This window comes from Amblyraja radiata, chromosome 4, assembly GCF_010909765.2.
Source record: "Amblyraja radiata isolate CabotCenter1 chromosome 4, sAmbRad1.1.pri, whole genome shotgun sequence".
Lineage (NCBI taxonomy): Eukaryota > Metazoa > Chordata > Chondrichthyes > Rajiformes > Rajidae > Amblyraja > Amblyraja radiata.
This window is the reverse complement of record NC_045959.1, coordinates 35,343,401-35,362,011: the sequence shown is the minus strand read 5'-3', so window position 1 is coordinate 35,362,011 and position 18,611 is coordinate 35,343,401. Positions and strand designations below refer to the sequence as shown.

The window sequence follows — 18,611 nt, the reverse complement described above, 5'->3', positions numbered from 1 at the left end:
ACATTTAAAAATAAAGATTATTTGAGAAACAAAATCAAGATCAGGACATGTATTTATAAAGCTTCAATGCATTTAATTATTACTGGTTGAGATTTATTTTTCTATCTGAATAATAAACTAAATGAGAATGCTATATGGTTCAGAGATAAGAATTGAACCACAGATGGTGCAATGAATTTATTAGTTTCACGTAACTGGTTTTTATTACAAATTAATTATGCATTGTAGAAGTCTATTATTTAACAGCTTCTTTTGTGTGCGCAGAGTCACAAGGAGAGACAGTTGATTATTCTGAGTCTGGTTTATTTAGCAGGACTACTATCTTTTTTCACCAAGTTGTGGTTTCAAGACAATTTCAAAGGTTAACCCAGGCTGAAATTTTGGACCAATATTAAGTAAGTAAGTTTATTGGCCAAGTATTCACATACAAGGAATTTGCCTTGGTGCTGTGCCCACAAGTAACAACATGACATACAGTGACACTTACGAATGACTCAGAAAACACTAAACATTAATAATAATAAAACATTAATGATAAAACACCATTGATCAAGCATGTGAACCAACAAAATATCAGATCAAAGGGAGGCTACAGATTTTTGGCTGTTGAATAGAGCAACTACTCGTGGATAAAAACTGTTTTTATGTCTGGCTGTGGCAACTTTGAAGTCTGGAGTCGCCTTCCAGAGGGAAGTGTTTCAAGGAGTTTGTGGCCAGGTTGAGAGGGGTCAGAGATGATCTTGCCCGCTCGCTTCCTGGCCCTTGCAGTGTACAGTTCATCAATGGAGGGAAGGTTGCAACTTTAAATGTGAATGGTGCTGGGCTTCTCAAGATTTTAAATGCATTGAACAAAATACAAAATCATGGCATAATTCAAAACAAAAGTTATTCTGATAAGGTGGTAATCGGTTCTGGTTTTGTGAACGCTATATAATATGGAATAATTACTCATTCGTCTTTTGTGGAAAATTAACATGGTGGCAGACCAGTTGGACCCAGTGATCTGGTTCTCTGCTATCAGGATCGAGGTCTAAAAAATTGAGCTTCGGCAGATTAAATAATTGTTGTATGACAGAAAATGAAGGTTTTGTTTGACGTCCCGACATGACCAAAATTAGCAGCACATGGTGCCCACGATATCCATTACAGCATAGGCGGAAATCCTGGGGTGGGGGGGGGGGAGGGTGCAGGAGGACACACGTCCCCTCCATGTTTTGAGAGGTGGGGACAATCCCCCCTCCCCCCCATGTTTTGTAATCCGGATTTTTAAATTTGGTGAAAAAAAAATCTATTAAAAATCTCCGCTTTCCGCGAGAGTATGATGGGGGGGGGGGGGGGGGGGGGGACTGATGGTCGAGGGCGCCAATTGGACAAGAGAGACATCGACCAGCAGGCAATTGGGGCGGGACATGATAACTCAGCGCGATGATTGGAGGAGGGAGGCGTCGGTGAGATGCGGAAGTAGGGGAGTGGGAGAGAGGATACAGTGCGGTGATTGGAGGAGGGAGACATCCTGGTGGAGCAAGGATCATAGAGCGGAGCTTAAATCAGCTCATTCACGGGGTCTTTCAATGACCGGCACGGCTTAAAATTGGCCGCGGGTTCTTCCGCCACCCCTCGGTCAAATTGATGTGTCATGGCGATTGAGGCTCCTGATGTTGAAGCCCCCGCCGGGCGATGGAAGATCCCGTGGCCAGTTTTAAGCCGCTTCGGGCGATGAAAGGCCCCACGAACGGGCCGATTCAAGACCCACGGTTCGGGGCGGACGAAGCTGCTGTTGCTGGAGTTCGGAGTTGGTCACCAACCGTGTCAGCTACCGATGTTACCGTCCACAGGGCCCACGGCCGAAGCCTCCGAAGTCTCAAGTGTGTGTGCGCGTGCATGCTTGGCCACCAAGAAATTGTGTGTCCCCCATGTTTTGATAGCGATTTCAGCCCCTGCATTACAGAGTGCATTTCGTGCAATGGGGGTTTAGGAGTGGGTACAGGGGTTGGATTGGCAACCACTGGACTTGGTGTCACGTAGCATCTTCAAGGTAAGGTTGTTATCAACTGTTGTGAATGTGTAGCGTGATTGGATCATTATTGGTGTCAGGGTTAAGGATGAGCTCTTGGGGACCAATCAAGTGGCGAGCAAGGGGCAGTAAATATTAAACTGAGTAGATATTAAATTAAATATTAAAGCAGATATTAAACGGTGGACCCACCTGCCGTGGACCAAAAATCGCTTGCCGCAGCCTATTGACAGGGGGATCTACCGGTAGGACTGTTAGACTCTGCTCGCACACCGCGGACTCTGAACTCATTCCGAGCCCGAGCCACCGCCGTCAAGAACGAGGAGGGAAGTGGAACATCGAGGTCAGAGTCCCTGGGGGTCGAGATGGATGTGTCGCGTCACAGAGAACAAAGAGGAACCCGGCGTGGGGTGAGTGGGGGCGCCAGGAACAAAAGGGGCCGGTGGGGGAGTCGTTGGCGGGATGATGAAGGGACCAACAATATTGAAGGGAACTTTTGTAACTGTGCCGGCGACTCTGTTGTGTACTGTGTATGCAAAAACAAAGAATTACACTCTACTTTCACAGTACATGTGACAATAAAGTATCTCTCTCTCTCTCTCTCTCCTCTCCCCCCCCCCCCCCCCTTTCTGGAGTAACTCAGTGGGACAGGCAACATCTCTGGAGTGAAGGAATCGGTGACGTTTCGTGTCGAGGCCCTTCTTCAGTCTAGCTTTCTAGTTGTGGCGGAAGGAAGATTAGACTGACAGATCATTGGTGGAGATGAAAGTAAGGTGGAAGAGGTTGACTAGCATGCATTGGGAGTGCATGTGGAGAATGGAGTGCTGTCTTGACAAATAAATATAATGTATAGTTAACCTGAGGTGGGTTTCCAGCATTCAAAACACATACATACTGCTCATATGAGCCCATTCCAGATCATTCTGAAGTAGTTCTGAAAAGCTCTGGGAAGAAGTGTCTGGACCCGAAACATCACCCATTCCTTCTCTCCAGAGAAGCTGCCTGTCCCACTGAGATACTCCAGCTTTTTGTGTTTATCTTCGGTTTAAACCAGCATCTGCAGTTCCATCCAACACAAGCTCTGCGAAAGCCCACTTCTGAATGCTTGCACAGCACTGGACAATGCCATGCAAGCTAAGGGTTCTTATGCATAAGCTCGGCAAATACATGAATGGTTCAAAAGAGAATCCTCATTCTTGGAGGAACATCCCTACCCCTCGATATTTTTCTCAGCATCAAATACAATGCTCCATTATTTGGTTTCTCGGTGTCTGTATCCTCATTACTGTCTGTGGACACATGTGCATTGGGAAGGCTGCTGCCTCACCCAGGTAATACCTCATTACAGAATGATCTGTTGCGCATAAAGTATTTTAAAATATTGTATTTAAAAGCAATGTACAAATGCAAATATCATATTCAATGAGTGTAATAACATTTTCAAATTGGTTGTTTATTCAATGTATTTAATTATTGAATAGCAAAGTAGGACTTTAAAATAATATTGGAATTTCCTCAGTTAACACAGTATTGGGTATTTATTTGTAGTGGATACAATACAATGTGACTGTACTGCTACTTGAAGCACCAGAATTATTTATTGTGAACTTCTACAACTTTATTGGTGTCATATTTCAAGTTAACTTTCAAAACCTGTTGAGTTATGCTTTTCCTTTGAAGTATCTTGCAATAACACATATTTCAGACATGCAGTCCTTGTAAATTAAGTTTCTAGGTCACAATGAGGTCCAAATCAGCAGTATAGTTAAAATTTACAACGATTTTTGTAGATTTTGTAGACAATGCAATTTGTAGATTGCCTAGTATCTACAAAATCGTAGTCCCTAGAAAACCCATCATAGTTTGTAGAATTTATAACTTTTGAAAATATTTGTGGATGTGAATGAGGTAACCAAAGCAAACTTTTATTTTAAAACAGTGGGATAAAAAAGTGTAGACACTTATTAATGTGGTGCTACATGGAGGACTTGCCTAGGATTTGTCCAAGATACGCCATCAGACATAAGATCTGGGCTGCTATGAAAAATACAGAAGGCTTTATATGAAGGAACACATGCCATTGTGGTCAGGGGAAATTGTGGACAAACCAAATTTGGGAGTGAAGTTGACAATGGCTCAGATGGAGGAAAACACGACAAGAAGTTGGAGTTAGGTATTGAATGGAAGAATTTTCAACGGCCAAGGGACCAGAGATGGATGGGAAAATTAATCAGAGAAATGATCAAGATAGAAAATCTGGGGAATTAGTTCTAAAAGCTGGTTGGGATTGGATTTGATGACTGGGGAGACGATTGGATGCAGCTTGAAGGGTGTTCTCAGATATTATGGGTGGCCAGGGCCGGCCTTAAGCCAATTGGACCAATTACTCCCAATTGGGCCCCACGCCTAAGGGGGGGGGGGGGGCACACTAGAGTAATCTACTCTCGGCTCAGGTGGAGGGGGAAAGATGGATGGAGAGAGAGTAGAGGGGGAAGAAAAGGGTAGACAGGGAGAGTGGTGTGAGGGGGAATAGATAGGGGGAGGTGGGTCATTATCCTCACGGTCCCGGGGCAGCGCTCCCGTCCCTCCAGTCGCCGTGCTTCACGCACACAGCCCCTGCTCCACCCCTTTCTCACCCGGGGAGACGCGGTGAACAATACATGGAAGGCCGGGCCGGGACTTGGAGCAACTTTTACAAACCTCGGCCTCAGCTCACACCCGTCCGCCCGGACCCCGGCATGCGCTCCCGCCACCGGCCCTCTGCCTCCCTTATATCCTTCCCTTCCCTCCCTCCCTTCCCTTCTTCCCTCCTTGCCTTCTCTCCTTCCCTCCCTCCCTCCCTCCTTCCTCTCTCTCTTTTCCCTTCTCTCCTTCCCACCCTCCCTCCCTTCCTTCTCTCCTTCCTTCCCTCCATTCTTTCTCAATTTCCCTCCCACACACACACACAGATAATGCACAGACAACTAACACCCACATATCACGCGCAGACAACTTACGGACACACAACTAACACACACATACACAACTAAGTTAGGATGGGGTAGAAGTGCAAAGGGTAGGATGGGGTTGAAGCCCAAAATGTAATGCCTGGTCTGTTTTTTCACCAATGGTCATTGGTTTTCCAGGATCTAGTTAATTAAATAACTTTTTTTTTTCATTTCAGTCACTAAAACAAGTGGTATTGTAACTATGGACTTTTCAGAGGTGATCTCCACATTTTGTTTGTTACTTGTAGGCTTACATGTATGCAATTTTATATTAAAATGTATCTTAGTTGGTCCATTAACTTGCATGCACTATTTAAGCGCACATTACTTTCCATTCTACAATAGAGATTGAAAGTCTATAATAGACTTTATTTCTATTTCTACGATTTTACAGACCTTGGCTGGGAACCTGGGGCTCACCAAAATTGTTCCCAATTGGGCTCCGCTTCTCCTAAGGCCAGCCCTGTGGGTGTCGACAAACAATGGCTGCCTCTGCCAATGGTCTGTCTTGTCTTTTTCTTCTTTGTTGTTTTTAGACTGTTGTTAAATGCATGTGTTAGTGTATCTTTAGTCTTGTATTGTGTGGGAGATGGGGGAAACTTTTTTTATGTCTTTCCACGATGGAGATACAACTTTTTTTTGTATCATATCTTCATCCGCACTACGGCCTAACATCGAAGAGCTGGCGGTCCCTTTGCTGGAGATCGACCTTGGGAACTCCAACGGCGGGTGCCTGCGGACTTAAAATTGTGGAGCTCGCGGTCCCTGTTTAGGGGCCAACTTCGGGAGCTCCAAGCCGTAGGAGCTTTGACTGCCCCAACGTGGGAGATTTGATCGCCCCGACGTGGGAGATTTGATCGCCCCGACGTGGGAGATTTGATCGCTCCGACTGTGGATGGTTTGACTGCCTCGACCGCAGGAGAAAAGGAGGGAAGAAGATAAGACTTTATTGGCTTCCATCACAGTGAGGAATGTGGAGAAGCCGCTGTGATGGATATTTATGTTAATTTTAATGTAGTCGTGTGTCTTGTTGCTTTTTTGCTATGACTATGGCAAAATCAAATTATTTGTATTTTGCAAAACACGCTGGGCTAATGAATTAATTATTATTACGATTACGACCATAATAATGTCAATTGTGGGAGCGATTATCAAAATAGAACACATCAGGAAGAATAAACCTGGAGGACAGATGCCTCGGAATTCCTAGCAGAAACCTAGTTTAGGCCAAAAGCAGGCTCTCTTTAAAATCATATAATTCATAGGCCTCACCTGTGCAGCAATTGTTCTGTGACTCACACCAAATTAAGCTCCGTATGATGTTTAATGTCTCTATGCCCACTCAACTATTCCATGCATATGTGCATCGTGCATTGAGGATCCAGGAGAAGAAAATCGCTCTGTGCACTTACTAATCAAGAAATCACTGATTGTAGACAATATATAATAGACAATAGGTGCAGTAGGCCATTCGGCCCTTCAAGCCAGCACCGCCATTCAATATGATCATGGCTGATCATCCGCAATCAGTACCCCGTTCCTGCCTTCTCCCCATATCAACTGACTCCGCTACCTTTAAGAGCTCTATCTAACTCTCTCTTGAAAGTATCTAGAGAACTGGCCTCCACCACCCTCTGAGGCAAAGAATTCTACAGACTCACAATTCTCTGTGTGAAAAAGTTTTTCCTCTTCTCCATTCTAAATGGCTTACTCCTTATTCTTAAATTGTGGCCCCTGGTTCTGGAACCCACCAACATCGGGAACATGTTTCCTAATATGTTCATGTTTCCTAATCATTTTAATTTAGTTTAGAGATGCAGTGCGGGAACAGGACCTTCGGCCCACCGAGTCCATGCCGACTATCGATCTACGCACATTAACACTACCCCACACACACTAGGGACAATTTACACTTACACCAAGCCAATTACCCTCATACCTGTACATCTTTGGAGTGTGGGAAGAAACTGAAGATCTTAGAGAAAATCCACGCGGTCATGGTGAGAACGTATTCCGTACAAATTCCGTATAGACAGCACCCGTAGTCGGGATTGAAATCGGGTCTCCGGCGCTGCAAGGGCTGTAAGGCAGCAACTCCACCCCTGCACCACAATGGCTGCCCAAAATCTTATTAAAATTCGATCACAAAAGATAAAAATATTTGGATACACTATGACATTTTTAGCCCTTGAGTTTCTAATATAAAATATTTGTTATGGTTACGATGAAAGTCCGAAAAAATCGCCGTGGGACAGGCTCTACAAGTGGGACAAACTCTACTAATTGTGGCACTTTGGCACACTGAAGGGCCTGTCCCACTTGGCGATTTTTCCAGCGACTGCCGGCATCATTGACTGACGTATCAGGTCACCGAAAAAGTGGCGGTGTGATGCAGCGTGACGTGGCGTGATGACGTATTGACGCGCGTTGTTTCCTCAAGTGTCAAAACATTTTTTTTTTGTCGCCGCTAGATTTTGAAATGTTCAAAATCTTTCAGCGACCCTGATACGTCAGTCAATGACGCCATCAGTCACCGAAAAAAATCGCCAAGTGGGGCAGGCCATTGACACAGTATTCAGAACCGCTGCCTCACAGATCCAGTGATAGTGATTCAGTCCAAACCTGTCTGTTCTGTCTGTGTGGAGTCACACATTCTCCCTGAGACTGTGGGTTTTCTCTGGGTGGTCTGGTTTCCTTTCACATTCCAAAAATGTTAAGCTTGGTAGAACAATTGTACGCTGTAAATTGCCCCCAGCGTGCGCACGTGGTCGAATGGACAGCGGGGAGAATAAAATGAGCTGAGGTACGTTAATGGTGAGAATGATGTTAATGACTGTCACACTCTCAGTGGGTCAGAGGTGCTGTCTCAGCTACATCCCTCAATGACTATGACATTATGAAAGGATTGGTTTGGTGGTCAGTAAAAGATGAGTGATGAATGAATGAATGAATAAGTTTATTGGCTAAGTATGTTCACATACAAGGAATTTGCCTTGGTGCTCCGCTCACAAGTGACTACATGACATACACTGGAGAGTAGGAGAGGGTGAGAGGTGGGTGACAGGTGGAAGACTATATTTAACAAAAGGCAAAAATGAAAGAAGATAAACGCTCTTGTGGGAGATTTAAAAAAAATACTGAACTCCATACAATGGGGTAGATTCAGAATATGATTCCAATTGTGTTTTTTTTGGCCCACTATCAAGAGAGGGAATCATAGAAGACTGCTATTTCAGCAGAACCTACATGGTGCAAAGGCACCATCATAGTCTGAGAATCAGGAAACTGGAAAATAGGGAAGATCCAAGGTGTAAATAATATTTTGGATTCTGACTGAGGTGAATTGGATAGAAGCAGTTCTATCGGGAACATAAAGCACTTCTGACTCATTCATCTTTTGGAAAGAGATTTATAAAATAGTGGTACTGCTTAATTTCATAACTTTTCATGAACTGAATTAAGAAAATCCTTGTTCAATTCTTGCAACATTATGGTTATGGGAAACTATGGGTTTAAAAATTACTTTGAAAAGCACGAGGAGCATTATTGAACACCTGCCTGTCGGTCTGAATATAGAACATCAGGATCACAGACTGTCATCTCAGTGAAGAGACCCAATTCAGAACATAACACAAACAGGTGCCAGCAGGCATGAAGACAATGGACAGTGAAAAATACAAAGTTTCTTGACGTGTAAATTTAAATAGAACTATGACATGGCATGACATAATTGAGCATATTGATCACCAGCACATGAGCTGAAACTGACAAAGGTTCAGTTTTACGAGTTTTTTGATGACCAGGAAGAAGGGCGGCACGGTGGCGCAGCGGTAGTTGCTGCCTTACAGCACTTGCAGCCCCACAGACCCAGGTTCAATCCCGACTACAGGTGCTGTCTGTACGGAGTTTGTAGATAGATAGATAGATAGATAGATAGATAGATAGATAGATAGATAGATAGATAGATAGATAGATAGATAGATAGATAGATAGATAGATAGATAGATAGATAGATAGATAGATAGATAGATAGATAGATAGATAGATAGATAGATAGATAGATCCTTTAATAATCCTTTACAGGAAATTACAGTGCCACAACAGCTTCAAGACGGACATAACACCACACATTTCCTCAGATAGCTTCCATACTTAATAAGTTAAAATACAATGAATGAATATTAAAAAAGTGCAAAGTTATTTTTGTGCATTGTAAAACCTTATAGCAGCTGGTATACAAGACTTCCTATATCTCTCAGTTTTGCACATTGGGTGCAATCAGTCTCTGACTGAAGGTGCTGCTCTTGATCACCTTCAGGGCGTGGAGTGGGTGAGTGGGGTTGGTCATTATTGAACCCAGTTTGTTCAGAGTTCTGGCCTCTGCCACCTGCTGGACCGTTAGTTGCTCAGCCCCGACCACTGAGCCGGCCTTCCTGATCAGCTTGACCAGTCTGTTTTTGTCCGCTATGCGGGCGCCTTCTCCCCAACAGGCCACAGCAAAAAACAGAGCACTGGCCACCACTGAATGGTAGACACTGCACAGCAGGGGTTGGCAGATGTTGAATGACCTTAGCCTCCCCGTGACCGCATGGGTTTCCTCCCTCACTCCAAAGACGTGCAGGTTTGTAGGTGAATTGGCTTGGTAGAAGTGCGAATTGTCCCTAGTGTGTGTAGGATAGTGTTAATGTACAGGGATAATTGGTTGGTGCAGACTCGGTGGGCCGAAGGGCCTGTTTCTACGCTGTATCTCCAAGCTAAGCTAAGCTAAGAATATTTACTGAAATAAGAACTTTACTTGCCAGTGGCCACAATTTGGGAACACACAGTTTGTTTATAATGCATCTTGGAGATCCGAGGGATGTGGACCTTTGCACTTTTTATGGCTGACTACTGATTGCAGAGCAGACTGGCTGTGGTGCTTGCCTCGGACAACAAGGCAGTTTTGAAGCAGGGGTTTGATGCTGTTGACAAAATCACACAAAGAGATGTTACAATGCTAAGCTTTTTCAAAGAAAGATGGACAATAATGAGGAAGGTGATACTTCATCAGGATAATTGAATGGTGAAATTGAAAGGTGCACGGTGAAAGCAAAGTGTAATGATATTTTTGGTGAAATAGATGGGAAGCAATAGTTTAATGTTAAAGAAAGTACAGAAACGGGAAGGTTTGAAGGCAGAAACATTCATATGAGGTAGGACAGTTGAGGACATTCAATGAGATGCAGGTAGTAACCTTAAAAGAGGTTAAGTTGAAAAGCAAGGAAACTATGCTGAATATTTATAAAATATGGATTGAAATCCAACAGGTGCATTCAGGACTCCAGATAGAGCATGTGCAGCGGACATTAAATTATTGATATAGATTAAACAGTGGGACAGACCAAGTGTGCCTGGAAGATCATGTTTGACTAATCTTCTTGAATTTTTTGAAGAGGTTACGCGGGAAATTGATGAGGGTAAAGCAGTGGATGTTGTATATATGGACTTCAGTAAGGCCTTTGACAAGGTTCCTCACGGAAGGTTGGTTAAGATGGTTCAATTGTTGGGTATTAATGGTGGAGTAGCAAGATGGATTCAACAGTGGCTGAATGGGAGATGTCAGAGAGTAATGGTGGATGGTTGTTTGTCAGGTTGGAGGCCAGTGACTAGTGGGGTGCCACAGGGATCTGTGTTGGGTCCACTGTTGTTTGTCATGTACATCAATGATCTGGATGATGGTGTGGTAAATTGGATTAGTAAGTATGCAGATGATACTAAGATAGGTGGGGTTGTGGATAATGAAGTAGATTTTCAAAGTCTACAGAGAGATTTATGCCAGTTGGAAGAGCAGGCTGAAAGATGGCAGATGGAGTTTAATGCTGATAAGTGTGAGGTGCTACATCTTGGCAGGACAAATCAAAATAGGACGTACATGGTAAATGGTAGGGAATTGAAGAATGCAGGTGAACAGAGGGATCTGGGAATAACTGTGCACAGTTCCCTGAAAATGGAATCTCATGTAGATAGGGTGGTAAAGAAAGCTTTTGGTGTGCTGGCCTTTATAAATCAGAGCATTGAGTATAGAAGTTGGGATGTAATGTTAAAATTGTATAAGGCATTGGTGAGGCCAATTCTGGAGTATTTCATTGTCCTATACAGGGACACATGACAATAAACTCACTTGAACTTGAACTTGAACTTGGTGTACCATTTTTGGTCGCCTAATTATAGGAAGGATGTCAACAAAATAGAGAGAGTACAGAGGAGATTTACTAGAATGTTGCCTGGGTTTCAGCAACTAAGTTACAGAGAAAGGTTGAACAAGTTAGGGCTTTATTCTTTGGAGCGCAGAAGGTTAAGGGGGGACTTGATAGAGGTCTTTAAAATAATGAGAGGGATAGACAGAGTTGATGTGGATAAGCTTTTCCCACTGAGAGTAGGGAAGATTCAAACAAGGGGACATGACTTGAGAATGAAGGGACAGAAGTTTAGGGGTAACATGAGGGGGAACTTCTTTACTCAGAGAGTGGTGGCTTTGTGGAATGAGCTTCCAGTTAAGGTGGTGGAGGCAGGTTTGTTTTTATCATTTAAAAATAAATTGGATAGTTATATGGACGGGAAAGGAATGGAGGGTTATGGTCTGAGCGCAGGTATATGGGACTAGGGGAGAATACGTGTTCGGCACGGACTAGAAGGGTCGAGATGGCCTGTTTCCATGCTGTATTTGTTATATGGTAATATGGTTATAAGTGTGACATGACCATAAGATATTTTGGATTGTCCACATTACAGACACCACCTCGAGGCAGCTGAGACAAAATGGCCCTGTAAATTGGATTTCATCAAATCTCATAACCAATATTACATTCATGGGAAGTATACTGCGATATCTAAAATGTAGGCCTTGACTTACAAAGAGGTGTTGCACCATTGAAATACAAAGAAGGGATTGTCACAGCTGGAGGGGCAAGGGACAATGGAAGGTTCCACACTGGCGGTTATGATACCGAGATGCAGAAAACATGATCATGTTGGGTGACTGACAATTGTTATTATGTCTGAAAAGTATAAATCTTTATGTATTTGGGTTTCAGGAAGACTCTGCCGGCTGATCTCTCCTGCATGTTTGAACTTATTTGAGGCCTGTTACAATGCTGGCTTTCAGCTCCCAATGGGTGTTCAACAACAACAACAGCAACCATGCCATTAAATGCAGAAACCAGAGACTTGTTGTTCAATTTGCCGTGAACACAACCTTTGCTACAATGCCACTTTGCAAGAAGACTTGGCGTTAATTAATGCAGAAACAAATTGCTGGAAAAGCTCAGTGGGTCAGCTAGTATCTGTGGAAGCAGGAGGAAGGTCAGCTTTCCTCGATGGAACTGCTAATTATTGGCTGTAACTTTTCTGCTGAACGGATAAATGGGAATTTAGTGGAACCCCATTACACATTGTTACAACTAGAATGCTGATTTGCAAGTATTGAGGTTGGAACATATTTTATGATTGACACTAAAATGAACACAATTATAAGGTAAATGATTGCAGGTTAATTTAACCACAAACATTTTTTTTTCATACACTTTATTGAATAATTATTTCTTATGGAAAGAATTAGAAATGAATGAGGCAAAGGGAAGCCTAGCAATCAAAATGGCCCTAGTGAACAGCTTCTTCCCCACAGCGATCAGACTATTAAACACAACTTCAAACAAACTCTGAACTATAACAGCCTATTGCACTTCATCTGTTTATTTATGTGTGTGTATATATATATATATATATATATATATATATATTCTATGGTATATGGACACACTTTCTGTTCTGTATCCATACCTACAATATTCTGTTGTGCTGCAGCAAGCAAGAATTTCATTGACCTATCTGGGTCATGACAATAAACTCTCTTGGCGACTTGAATGATAATGCAATATTAAAAAAAAAGATCATTATCATCATCGTTGAAAACATTAGTGACGCAGTGGTGCTGGTTTCCAACGGGAACGGTGATGGACGCAACACACGTCTCTGTCCACCAGTTCCAGCGGACTTCCACTGCTGGAAGTATAAGATTTAGGTGTGTGTGCTTTATCATCATTCCTTACAATGCTATGTACGACAGTGATCGCAACTTCTACTGGCTCGCTAGAAGCTCATCCGCCCTTTGACAGGTTTTGCTCTTGGTCCTGCAGGGGGTCCACAGCCCCCATCCAACCATGGAGCAGGTAGCACGGGATTACATGGAACTTCCACCCCCCCCCCACCCACTGACCTGACCTTGATTTTTAAAAGAGGACAAGAAATGATGAAGTGACTTTGATAACAATGCTTGCAAAGCTAAGTGATTACTGTACCAACATGAAAGAGCCAAATATTCTGGTTTAGCACAGTTCAATTTAAATCTCAAAGGAAAATCCCAGGCTATTTATTTTTGTTTATTCAGATGTTAATTAATGATAAGGAAAGTTCAAATTCAACACAGCCCTTTGGAGATGGATGTTTGATGTCCTCAGTTTTATTACTCTACATTTAATTTTTAGCAGCAAGACTGCTATTCACAGTGTTTCCCAGGGAGGTGACATTGTCAAGTGTTCCAAGGGATATTCTGATTAGCAACAATCCTAAATTAATGAGCAGCAAAAAGGGAGGGTCAACTTTTCTTAATTTCCCATCATGGATGTCTCCCAGAAGGGAAATAATCTAAATAATTAACAAATTTAGAGCCCAAAGCAATATATCTAACATGGGATGAAGGAACTGAGGTGAGACTGCATCTTTCTGGTCACTGAGAGTTGCAGAAAAAAAATCATGATTAATTGCAATCATAACAAATTTTCTTGCCATTAATCCAGCAACAGCCAATCAGCATTTTACCTATCACTAGAAATAAACATTATGTTTTCTGTGAATAGATTTTAGAAATACAGCGCGGAAACAGTTCCTTCGGCCCACCAAGTCCGCGCCGACCAGCACCTTAGCACTATCTTAACAGGGACAATTAGGGATTAAATTAACCTTCAAACCTGTACATCTTTGGAGTGTGGGTGGAAACCGAAGATCTTGGAGAAAACCCACGCAGGTCACAAAGAGAATACAGACAGCACCGGTAGTTAGGATTGAACCGAGGTCTATGGCGCTGCAAGTGCTGTAAGGCAGCAATTACCACTGTGTCACCGCACTACCCTAGAGATTTCAGATGTTTTTTCCAGAATAGTACCAAAGCCATCCTCAGGATGCAAGTTGGAAACTGGAAAACTTTACATTCCATATTGAAAGATTTTTATGTTATATTATGTAATTTAAGCATGTTTCATTCCATATTATTATAAAAAGGTTTTGCACAAAAAGGTTCCTAACATTTAATGAGTTATACAAAAAAGTGTAACACATCTTCAGGGCAAATTATGGCAACATTCATTGCTAATTGAAAAGCAATGTGTAATTCATAAAATAAGATACTGCAATTTTCTATATTCTATTCTAAGGGTTTGGATTACATCATAAACATAACTGCAATGCTTGAAAGTTTTTTCTAAATCTCTCAGATCATATGCTGTTTTATAAAATGTAACCAAACTTTGCAAAGCTTCCTGGTGGTTTTCTACAGGTAGGTGTGCAGGAAAAACTTCAGATGCTGGTTTAAACCAGAGATAGGCACAAAAAGCTGGAGTAACTCAACAGGGGGGACAGCATCTCTGGAGAAAACAAACTGGTAAAGTTTTGGGTCTGAAGAAGGGTCTCAATCCAAAACGTCACCTATTGCTTTTCTCTGGAGATGCTCTGACCTACAGCTAGGTGTGGAGTAGAACAGAAGTAGACAATGATGTGCAATAGAAATAGTAAGCAGTATGGTCGTAAAGTTTCCAACTAGATTTGTTAATGAGAATAAAAACTGGTGCTGAACGGTGCTGAAAGCCTGAAATAACAGAAAATGCTGCACCTACAGAAAGTGAAAAAGAGCCAACATTTAAGGCACATCAGATCTGCTATAAACGAAAATGAGGACATTTAGAACTTTGGGCGGCACTGTGGCGTAGCGGTAGAGCTACTGCTTCACTGCGCCAAAGATTCGGGTTCGATCCCGACAACCGGTGCTGTCTGTATGGAGTTTCTACGTTCTCCCCATGATCTGCGTGGGTTTTCTCTGAGATCTTTGGTTTCCCCCCACACTCCAATGACGTACAGGTTTGTTGGTTAATTGGCTTGGTGTAAATGTAAAAAATGTCCTCAGTGTATGTAGGATAGTGTTAATATGCAGGAATTGCTGGTCAGTGCAGGCTCGGTGGGCCAAAGGGCCTGTTTCCATGCTGTATCTCTAAACTAAACTAATCTAAAAGCAACAGCAGGGCATATGAAGACACAAGAAACTGCAGATGCTGGAACCTTGAGTGAAACACAAAGTGCTGGTATAACTCCATGGATCAGGTAGCTCTTCTGGAAGGAATGGACAGGCAACATTTTGGGTTGGGTCACATCTTCACACACATTGTAGCAGGTGGAAGAAAGCTGGAAAGAGATGGGGGTGGCACAAACCCTGGAATGCCATCGATGGATACAGGAGAGGGGAGTTTTAATTAGACATGGGTGGGCAAAGGCTAGAGATGAAAAGAAGACGGAAGGGTGTCAGATAAGGAGAGAAGAGAAGTGACATGTAAAGCCCGAGAGGGGCATATATGTTGAAAGGGACGGGTTAGGGGGGGGGGGAGGGGGGCGGGAGACACCAATGGTGAAGTGCTCCATTGAGTCGGTGCCACTGATGGCAGTGGGAATGTCATAATGATACCCAATTGCAGGTCCAGCCGGGATGTACGTGAGTTACGGGCAATTGCTGCTCTGGGTTGCGATGGTGCAGATCGACCAGCACTGGGCTAGGACTTAGTGCAGCTCATGACCTGCATCACACACACCAAGGTGTTCAACAGGTGCACCAAGCAGCTGAACCATGAGCTGTAAGACCGCATCAATCCTGCCTCGGACAAACCCAATCAGGCCATTAAACTATTGGGAAGCAGCCTTTCGGAAATTTGAAGGCCGCAGTCGCAACTTTAAACCCATTGGGGTTGCACGTCAAATCTCAGCGTTCCCCGTCAGCAAAACACCACACTTCAATTCCCAGCCTGGATCCAAGTGGATTGGCAAGGAGAAAGACCATATTCCAGAATTCTAGAATTCCTGCCACATAAGGCTGTGGAGGCCAAGTCAGTGGATATTTTTAAGGCAGAGATAGATAGATTCTTGATTAGTCCGGGTGTCAGAGGTTATGGGGAGAAAGCAGCAAAATGAGCATAGAAAGGAGAGATAGATCAACCATGATTGGATGGCAGAGTAGACTTGATGGGCTGAATGACCTAATTCTACTCCTATTCCGTATGACCGTAATACATGCCACCTCTTATCTTATCACAAGAAGCAGTGCCAGCCCATACCAACCCTCACTTCACTGATCCAACGCCATTGCCAGGACAACGGACATTAAAGGCCAATATGACACTCAAGATTGTGAAGAACTTGAAACTTGAAATCTACAAGATGGTGCCAGAAACATGTTGACCCTTTTTGCACTGCCTCAGAAAAAATCTACTCATTCATTGAACTCTTACTTTTGAATGATTGTGCTTGTGGAAGAAATTAATTTAGAGGTAAATAAAAGGAAAAAGTTCAAGACTTCGCAGGTTTGCTTCAAGAGACTTTATTGCATGATATCATGGCGGCAGAAAACTGCTTACCAGTTCTCTGACTTCCAAACAGAATTAGCCAACGGTTATACTGTGAAGTGAATAACTTTTGTTTACTTTTCTACAAAAACTATTCTACAAAAATTTCTATAACCACATGGGTGCCAATTATTTCATTAATCGTAACATACTTTTCGCTTACGTTAATCTTATTCAACAACAGATGGTTAATATAAGTCAAACACAATACAAGGGAATCTTGACATTATTCTATCTCATCTTTCAAGCGGCCCACGTCACCATCCCCATTCCGAGCCAATCATAAGCCTCCCATTTATTGCAATGTAGCAACGCTAATAGCGGTAGGGGGTGTGGGTGATCCACTGTAAAGGGGCTGTCCCACTGTACGAGCTAATTCAAGAGTTCTCCCGAGTTTCCCCTAATTCGAACTCGGAGAATTACGGTATAGCCGCTCGTAGGTACTTGGGGCTCTCGTGGACATTTTTCAACATGTTGAAAAATCTTCACGAGTCTTCACGAGCTTACCGCGTTTCCCGAGTACCTGCCGTTAGCGTTATGAGCCGCTAAGAGACGTCCCGAGCTCCAACCTCCTGAGCTCCCACGTACATTCTACGTGCTTACCATGAGTTAGATTTTTTTTTAAACTCTGGATAACTCTTGAATTACCTCATACATTGGGACAGCCCCTTTACTCTTTACAGAAGTGTAAACAAACTTTGTTATCAGCTAAACTATTTCATGTTTACATTACCATGCACCCTTCATCATATTCCCAAACAGGAGGTAAGAACGTCTAATCTACTTTGCAGTTTCCCACGGATTTTCTTCTACACCTGGTCAGGACAAAGATTTCCAATTCTCTTCTCCAATACACCCTTTTGTTGCCTTGTTCAATTCCAATTAAATAAAGAAAGATATTATTTTTTTCTTCCACACTGTTTAAGTATAAAATGACTTTACACAATTGTATGCAAAGCAAAGCATTATACTATATCTGGGAACATGTGATACTAAAGTAACTATTAACTTTTCCTTTTCAAGTTGGAAAATTCAATGTTTATATCGTTGGGATGTTAGCTAGACAAGTGAAATGAGGTTCTCTTCCCAGTTTGTGTGTGGCCTCACTCTGGCACTGGAGGTGGCCCAAGCCAGGAAGGAATGGGAATGGGAAGGGGAGCTAAAATGTTTGGCGATTGTGATATCCAGCAGGCCTCAGCATACCCCACGCATCTTTGACAAAATGGTCGCCTGATCAATGCTTGGTCTCGTCGATGTAATGGAGGCCTCATCGGGAGCACTGAATGCAGCAGATAAGGTTGAAAGAGGAGCATGTGAATCTCTGTCTCACCTGGAAGGGCCGCTAGTGTCACTGAATGGAGGTGAGGGAGAAGGTGCAGGGGCCCAATGGTATTTCCAAACCCAACCTCATCTTTCTCCGTTTCCTTCATGTTTAACATTGCATGGATCTCAGGCGAGAGTTCAATCAATGACTGAGCATCCACAGTCCCCGTGATAAAGAACTCTGAAGATTTACAACCAACAAGTACATTCTCCAATTAGAGGAAACAGTCGATGAGCAATCACCCTGTCAATCTCTTTCTGCTTTACATTTTCTCCGCATTAGTCCATTTGCCAGCTACTTATCCACCCATAGCCCGTTCATTGCCTTTCACATACTCATCCTATTCCCATCTCAGCTAACTTTTCCACTTAACTTTACATCATCAGCAGTTAGCATTTCATCTAAATTATTACTTTCCCATATTTGACCTACAATATCTAATTATATGCAAAAGAAAATTTAAAAACAGATCTTTTATAATTATGGATAGTTCAAAAGGAACTAATCTCGCCTAATTTCAGTAGTGATGTCAAAACTAAATGTGGGTCATACAAGGTTAAGGTTAATTTAATTAGCCCAGGCTTTTAATA

At 42.8% G+C, this 18,611-nt stretch overlaps 1 protein-coding gene and 1 long non-coding RNA gene across 2 annotated transcripts in view; one reads left to right on the top strand and one right to left on the bottom strand.

Moving 5' to 3' along the window:
• The window catches only part of LOC116972556 (CUB and sushi domain-containing protein 3-like), a 358,524-nt gene that overhangs the window by 71,009 nt on the left and 268,904 nt on the right, over positions 1-18,611 (bottom strand). The window lies entirely within an intron of this gene.
• LOC116971991 lies at positions 2,648-12,620 on the top strand. Its single transcript, XR_004411680.1, has 3 exons — positions 2,648-2,782; positions 5,396-5,502; positions 12,075-12,620. It is a non-coding gene; the product is annotated as an uncharacterized LOC116971991 (long non-coding RNA).